This window comes from Schistocerca piceifrons, unplaced genomic scaffold (assembly GCF_021461385.2).
Source record: "Schistocerca piceifrons isolate TAMUIC-IGC-003096 unplaced genomic scaffold, iqSchPice1.1 HiC_scaffold_1298, whole genome shotgun sequence".
NCBI lineage: Eukaryota > Metazoa > Arthropoda > Insecta > Orthoptera > Acrididae > Schistocerca > Schistocerca piceifrons.
The window spans coordinates 1-7,500 of NW_025727122.1; the positions used below are offsets into that span (position 1 = coordinate 1).

Here is a 7,500-nt window from a genome sequence, read left to right on the forward strand (position 1 = left end):
CGACGAGCATCTCTAAAAGAGGGGCCCGACTTGTATCGGTTCCGCTGCCGGGTTCCGGAATAGGAACCGGATTCCCTTTCGCCCAACGGGGGCCAGCACAAAGCGCATCATGCTATGACGGCCCCCATCAACATCGGATTTCTCCTAGGGCTTAGGATCGACTGACTCGTGTGCAACGGCTGTTCACACGAAACCCTTCTCCGCGTCAGCCCTCCAGGGCCTCGCTGGAGTATTTGCTACTACCACCAAGATCTGCACCGACGGCGGCTCCAGGCAGGCTCACGCCCAGACCCTTCTGCGCCCACCGCCGCGACCCTCCTACTCGTCAGGGCTTCGCGGCCGGCCGCAAGGACCGGCCATGACTGCCAGACTGACGGCCGAGTATAGGCACGACGCTTCAGCGCCATCCATTTTCAGGGCTAGGTTGCTTCGGCAGGTGAGTTGTTACACACTCCTTAGCGGATTCCGACTTCCATGGCCACCGTCCTGCTGTCTTAAGCAACCAACGCCTTTCATGGTTTCCCATGAGCGTCGATTCGGGCGCCTTAACTCGGCGTTTGGTTCATCCCACAGCGCCAGTTCTGCTTACCAAAAGTGGCCCACTTGGCACTCCGATCCGAGTCGTTTGCTCGCGGCTTCAGCATATCAAGCAAGCCGGAGATCTCACCCATTTAAAGTTTGAGAATAGGTTGAGGTCGTTTCGGCCCCAAGGCCTCTAATCATTCGCTTTACCGGATGAGACTCGTACGAGCACCAGCTATCCTGAGGGAAACTTCGGAGGGAACCAGCTACTAGATGGTTCGATTAGTCTTTCGCCCCTATACCCAGCTCCGACGATCGATTTGCACGTCAGAATCGCTACGGACCTCCATCAGGGTTTCCCCTGACTTCGTCCTGGCCAGGCATAGTTCACCATCTTTCGGGTCCCAACGTGTACGCTCTAGGTGCGCCTCACCTCGCAATGAGGACGAGACGCCCCGGGAGTGCGGAGGCCGCCGCCCCGTGAAGGGCGGGGAAGCCCCATCCTCCCTCGGCCCGCGCAAGGCGAGACCTTCACTTTCATTACGCCTTTAGGTTTCGTACAGCCCAATGACTCGCGCACATGTTAGACTCCTTGGTCCGTGTTTCAAGACGGGTCGTGAAATTGTCCAAAGCTGAAGCGCCGCTGACGGGAGCGATTATTCCGCCCGAGAGCATCCCGAGCCAACAGCGGCGCGGGTCCGGGGCCGGGCCAGGTAGGTCCGTCATCCGGGAAGAACCGCGCGCGCTTGCCGGGAGCCCGAGCGCCCAAAGGGGCGAATCGACTCCTCCAGATATACCGCCGGGCAGCCAGCCAGGACACCGGGGCTCTGCCCAACAGACGCGAACCGAGGCCCGCGGAAGGACAGGCTGCGCACCCGGGCCGTAGGCCGGCACCCAGCGGGTCGCGACGTCCTACTAGGGGAGAAGTGCGGCCCACCGCACACCGGAACGGCCCCCACCCCGCGGCGAGTGGAAAGGCAACCGGACACGACCCCGCCGCGGATTGCTCCGCGCGGGGCGGCCGGCCCCCATCTGCCGAGGGCGGAGGCCAGTGGCCGGAATGGGCGTGAATCTCACCCGTTCGACCTTTCGGACTTCTCACGTTTACCCCAGAACGGTTTCACGTACTTTTGAACTCTCTCTTCAAAGTTCTTTTCAACTTTCCCTCACGGTACTTGTTCGCTATCGGTCTCGTGGTCATATTTAGTCTCAGATGGAGTTTACCACCCACTTGGAGCTGCACTCTCAAGCAACCCGACTCGAAGGAGAGGTCCCCGCCGACGCTCGCACCGGCCGCTACGGGCCTGGCACCCTCTACGGGCCGTGGCCTCATTCAAGTTGGACTTGGGCTCGGCGCGAGGCGTCGGGGTAGTGGACCCTCCCAAACACCACATGCCACGACAGGCGGCAGCCTGCGGGGTTCGGTGCTGGACTCTTCCCTGTTCGCTCGCCGCTACTGGGGGAATCCTTGTTAGTTTCTTTTCCTCCGCTTAGTAATATGCTTAAATTCAGCGGGTAGTCTCGCCTGCTCTGAGGTCGTTGTACGAGGTGTCGCACGCCACACCGCCAGCCGGCTGTGCACGCTACCGAGAAAGTACCGGTATGCGAACCGCCAGGCGACGGGCGCGCATCGCACGTTTGAGGAGACGCGGCCGGCCCCACAGGCGGCCGCGACACTCCCAGGTCTGCGAAGCGGGGCAAACGCCGCGCGCTTCAGTATACGTAGCCGACCCTCAGCCAGACGTGGCCCGGGAACGGAATCCATGGACCGCAATGTGCGTTCGAAACGTCGATGTTCATGTGTCCTGCAGTTCACATGTCGACGCGCAATTTGCTGCGTTCTTCATCGACCCACGAGCCGAGTGATCCACCGTCCTGGGTGATCTTTTCTCAGTTTCCGCCGTCTCTTTCGAGACGGTCGCATAGGCGGGAGTGAGGCGTGTGGCGGCCCCTGTTCCAGCGTTCTGTGTCCAACGGCCTCACGGCCGACGGGCGTCGTACGGCTCCACACCGGAGCGGACAGGCACTCGGGCGAAAGTCATTCAAAACCGGCGCCAGGCGCCAGGTGCCGCAGGCCAGCCGCTCCAGCGCTTCAGCGCTCGTACCACACAACATTGCCGCTAGTTTTGAGAGGCACGCGTGGTTCCGCACGCGGCGCACGGCTACGGCGAGCCGTACAGGTAGCGTGTTGCGCGACACGACACGCACATCGAAAGACATGCAGTCTAGTCGGTAATGATCCTTCCGCAGGTTCACCTACGGAAACCTTGTTACGACTTTTACTTCCTCTAAATGATCAAGTTTGGTCATCTTTCCGGTAGCATCGGCAACGACAGAGTCAATGCCGCGTACCAGTCCGAAGACCTCACTAAATCATTCAATCGGTAGTAGCGACGGGCGGTGTGTACAAAGGGCAGGGACGTAATCAACGCGAGCTTATGACTCGCGCTTACTGGGAATTCCTCGTTCATGGGGAACAATTGCAAGCCCCAATCCCTAGCACGAAGGAGGTTCAGCGGGTTACCCCGACCTTTCGGCCTAGGAAGACACGCTGATTCCTTCAGTGTAGCGCGCGTGCGGCCCAGAACATCTAAGGGCATCACAGACCTGTTATTGCTCAATCTCGTGCGGCTAGAAGCCGCCTGTCCCTCTAAGAAGAAAAGTAATCGCTGACAGCACGAAGGATGTCACGCGACTAGTTAGCAGGCTAGAGTCTCGTTCGTTATCGGAATTAACCAGACAAATCGCTCCACCAACTAAGAACGGCCATGCACCACCACCCACCGAATCAAGAAAGAGCTATCAATCTGTCAATCCTTCCGGTGTCCGGGCCTGGTGAGGTTTCCCGTGTTGAGTCAAATTAAGCCGCAGGCTCCACTCCTGGTGGTGCCCTTCCGTCAATTCCTTTAAGTTTCAGCTTTGCAACCATACTTCCCCCGGAACCCAAAAGCTTTGGTTTCCCGGAGGCTGCCCGCCGAGTCATCGGAGGAACTGCGGCGGATCGCTGGCTGGCATCGTTTATGGTTAGAACTAGGGCGGTATCTGATCGCCTTCGAACCTCTAACTTTCGTTCTTGATTAATGAAAACATACTTGGCAAATGCTTTCGCTTCTGTTCGTCTTGCGACGATCCAAGAATTTCACCTCTAACGTCGCAATACGAATGCCCCCGCCTGTCCCTATTAATCATTACCTCGGGTTCCGAAAACCAACAAAATAGAACCGAGGTCCTATTCCATTATTCCATGCACACAGTATTCAGGCGGGCTTGCCTGCTTTAAGCACTCTAATTTGTTCAAAGTAAACGTGCCGGCCCACCGAGACACTCAATAAAGAGCACCCTGGTAGGATTTCAACGGGGTCCGCCTCGGGACGCACGAGCACGCACGAGGCGGTCGCACGCCTTCAGCTCGCCCCACCGGCAGGACGTCCCACGATACATGCCAGTTAAACACCGACGGGCGGTGAACCAACAGCGTGGGACACAAATCCAACTACGAGCTTTTTAACCGCAACAACTTTAATATACGCTATTGGAGCTGGAATTACCGCGGCTGCTGGCACCAGACTTGCCCTCCAATAGATACTCGTTAAAGGATTTAAAGTGTACTCATTCCGATTACGGGGCCTCGGATGAGTCCCGTATCGTTATTTTTCGTCACTACCTCCCCGTGCCGGGAGTGGGTAATTTGCGCGCCTGCTGCCTTCCTTGGATGTGGTAGCCGTTTCTCAGGCTCCCTCTCCGGAATCGAACCCTGATTCCCCGTTACCCGTTACAACCATGGTAGGCGCAGAACCTACCATCGACAGTTGATAAGGCAGACATTTGAAAGATGCGTCGCCGGTACGAGGACCGTGCGATCAGCCCAAAGTTATTCAGAGTCACCAAGGCAAACGGACCGGACGAGCCGACCGATTGGTTTTGATCTAATAAAAGCGTCCCTTCCATCTCTGGTCGGGACTCTGTTTGCATGTATTAGCTCTAGAATTACCACAGTTATCCAAGTAACGTGGGTACGATCTAAGGAACCATAACTGATTTAATGAGCCATTCGCGGTTTCACCTTAATGCGGCTTGTACTGAGACATGCATGGCTTAATCTTTGAGACAAGCATATGACTACTGGCAGGATCAACCAGGGAGCTGCGTCAACTAGAGCTGAGCAGCCGGCCGCCCGGGAGTGTGTCCCGGGGGCCCGCGCGAACACGCAAGCGTCCGCTCAATCATTCTGCAAACAGGAGGAGGCTGAGCTCCCCTGCACAATACACCTCGAAACCCTCTCAGGTCCCGGCGGCGCGCAGCGCCGTCCCAAGTACTTGGTCGGGTTCGAGAGAGGCGCAATCGCCCGGAGTTAGGCGAGTAGACGCTTTCGGTGCGACCACCCGTGCTCCCAACTGAGCTTGCCGCTGCCGACAGAGGCCCGGGAGCGTGCTGTCGTGGCATTGCCGGCGGGAGACAACACGCGCCACCTACGGTGACCGGCAGCTCCAACGCCAGCGCCACAGAAGGACAAAAGCCCCACTTGGGTGCCGAAGCGAACTCTCCCAGCACAGCGCACGCGCCAACACATCCGCACAGCTGCGATACAAACCACCAGCGAGAACCGCTGGGGCGACCGAGCAGCAGACGGCGTCGCGGCGCCGAGCGCCGGGCGGCGGCGCATCCTCAACGCACACAGTCCTCAATCGGACCAGCACACTGAAGATGTCCACCGCGCTTCGCACCGGGCCCGCGAGGACCTACTTTGGCCGCACGGCGCCGCGCGCAGGGTGCGCCGGCGCGCAGCTGCGACGCCTGCCGCGTCCGTCGGCCGGCGCGCCTGCCACTGGCCGCCCCCACCAGCCGGCTGTAGCGCGTGCGCCCACGCACCGCGCGGCCAGCACGCCGGGAGGCGCCCCCTCACCGGCCGGGGACGGTCCCACCCAGCCACCGCCGCGTATCGCTTCACACCCAGATGCCGTTCAGTTTCGTCGGCATGGTGGGTATCGCTGGAACAACCGGTTAGTACCTCAACCTATCGTCGCCATCACCGATTCACCCCTAGCGAGAACAACCGCACCACAACAGGTTACCATTTGTTCATTTGCGTAACTTCACCAGAAAACGCAGGCGTCCATCGCCATTTGCAACTTCAACGATTATTGCATGCCTGTGTCAGGTGTCACGCCACACTACGTCTGCCCACATACACGCAACAAAATGTGCACGCCTAGACAATACGTGGAAGGTGGCCCCCGTACGTATGCGATGTCCATTGCTCGAACGACTGTCAACCGGCCTCTGTAGCATGTCGCAGATATGGAACGCGGTGCACCATGCCATCACGGTGTGTGAGGAGAGACGACTAGGTCCGAATACATCAACAGACAGCTCATGCTGATCGCCATCCACGGCGTCCGTTCCTCCCACACGTCTCTATGGCGTACCACACTGCAATCCAGCTCTCATAGGGAGACGACACGTAGCTGCGTGCACAATATTTGCACTGTATGGTCCGCCGTTTTTGGGCGCAGTCGTTGTGCGGTCACACATGTGCCACGATGTATCATTCAGTACATAAGGACGAATGTGCAGTACAGATTGTGGTTCACGCGTACGACATCAGCGGACAGTTGACACAGGCCGCACCACAACGTAGCCTGAGTACGTCGCATGCGAAGGGCATTGAACATGCAAACTTCTCACCAACCAGCTTGCGAAGGCAGGGGGCAAGGTGGGGACGTGGGGAGGGGCGGCATGTACGTCCTGCTGCCATCCACATTACAGTGTACAGCAGGAGCATGTGGAAAGTGAGCAAGACTTGCAAGGTGTTTAACATGAAGCGATACACAGGGGTGCGGGCAGTGCGAGTAGCGAACTATATTGCGAGGGTTGCGGGTGGGCAACACTACAGTAATTGAACGAGTCGTATAACAATTACAGAGCAGGTTTAGGCGACAACGTGGGTTACGTTAAGGCGACAACATGGGTTAGGTTAAGGCACAACATGGGTTAGGTTAAGGCACAACATGGGTTAGGTTAAGGCACAACATGGGTTAGGTTAAGGCACAACATGGGTTAGGTTAAGGCACAACATGGGTTAGGTTAAGGCACAACATGGGTTAGGTTAAGGCACAACATGGGTTAGGTTAAGGCACAACATGGGTTAGGTTGAGGCACAACATGGGTTAGGTTAAGGCACAACATGGGTTAGGTTGAGGCACAACATGGGTTAGGTTGAGGCACAACATGGGTTAGGTTGAGGCACAACATGGGTTAGGTTAAGGTACAACATGGGTTAGGTTAAGGTACAACATGGGTTAGGTTAAGGTACAACATGGGTTAGGTTAAGGTACAACATGGGTTAGGTTAAGGTACAACATGGGTTAGGTTAAGGTACAACATAGGTTAGGTTAAGGTACAACATAGGTTAGGTTAAGGTACAACATAGGTTAGGTTAAGGTACAACATAGGTTAGGTTAAGGTACAACATAGGTTAGGTTAAGGTACAACATAGGTTAGGTTAAGGTACAACATAGGTTAGGTTAAGGTACAACATAGGTTAGGTTAGGTTAGGTTAGGTTACACGTTGTTGTACGGAAAGGTGTAGGGGGGGGGGGGCGGGGGCGGCAGGTTCGTTGATAGTGATTATAGTAAGTGAATGCTTGTGACATGATCAGATTTGTCACGTCAGGATGCACCTTTGGCTTATTAGAGGCGGCGCTCCAATTCTATGCTTGTGTGAGACCTGTGTCTTTGACTCATGTCATTGTTTGTGCGCTGTGACAGGAGGTACTATTGTGATGTTGGGTGCACCGTTGTATAGGACATGTGTGGGTGTTGGTGCCTGGTCTGCGCAATGGTGGATGTCGAAAGGCTGGGATATTGTATTTTCCGCACGGACCTCCTGGTCTGGTTGTGATAGTGTGGATTGTGTAATGTGGCGGAGAAGATGCACTGGATGTTGTTCCATGCTGGTGCTTACATATTGTATGTGCG

At 56.7% G+C, this 7,500-nt stretch overlaps 2 non-coding genes across 2 annotated transcripts; both read right to left on the reverse strand.

Annotated features, from left to right (window-relative positions):
• Positions 1-2,249: 2,249 nt before the first annotated feature.
• Positions 2,250-2,404, reverse strand: LOC124731652. The gene has a single exon (XR_007008395.1). It is a non-coding gene; the product is annotated as a 5.8S ribosomal RNA (ribosomal RNA).
• Positions 2,405-2,755: 351 nt separating this feature from the next.
• On the reverse strand, positions 2,756-4,664 carry LOC124731661. The gene has a single exon (XR_007008401.1). It is a non-coding gene; the product is annotated as a small subunit ribosomal RNA (ribosomal RNA).
• Positions 4,665-7,500: the final 2,836 nt, after the last annotated feature.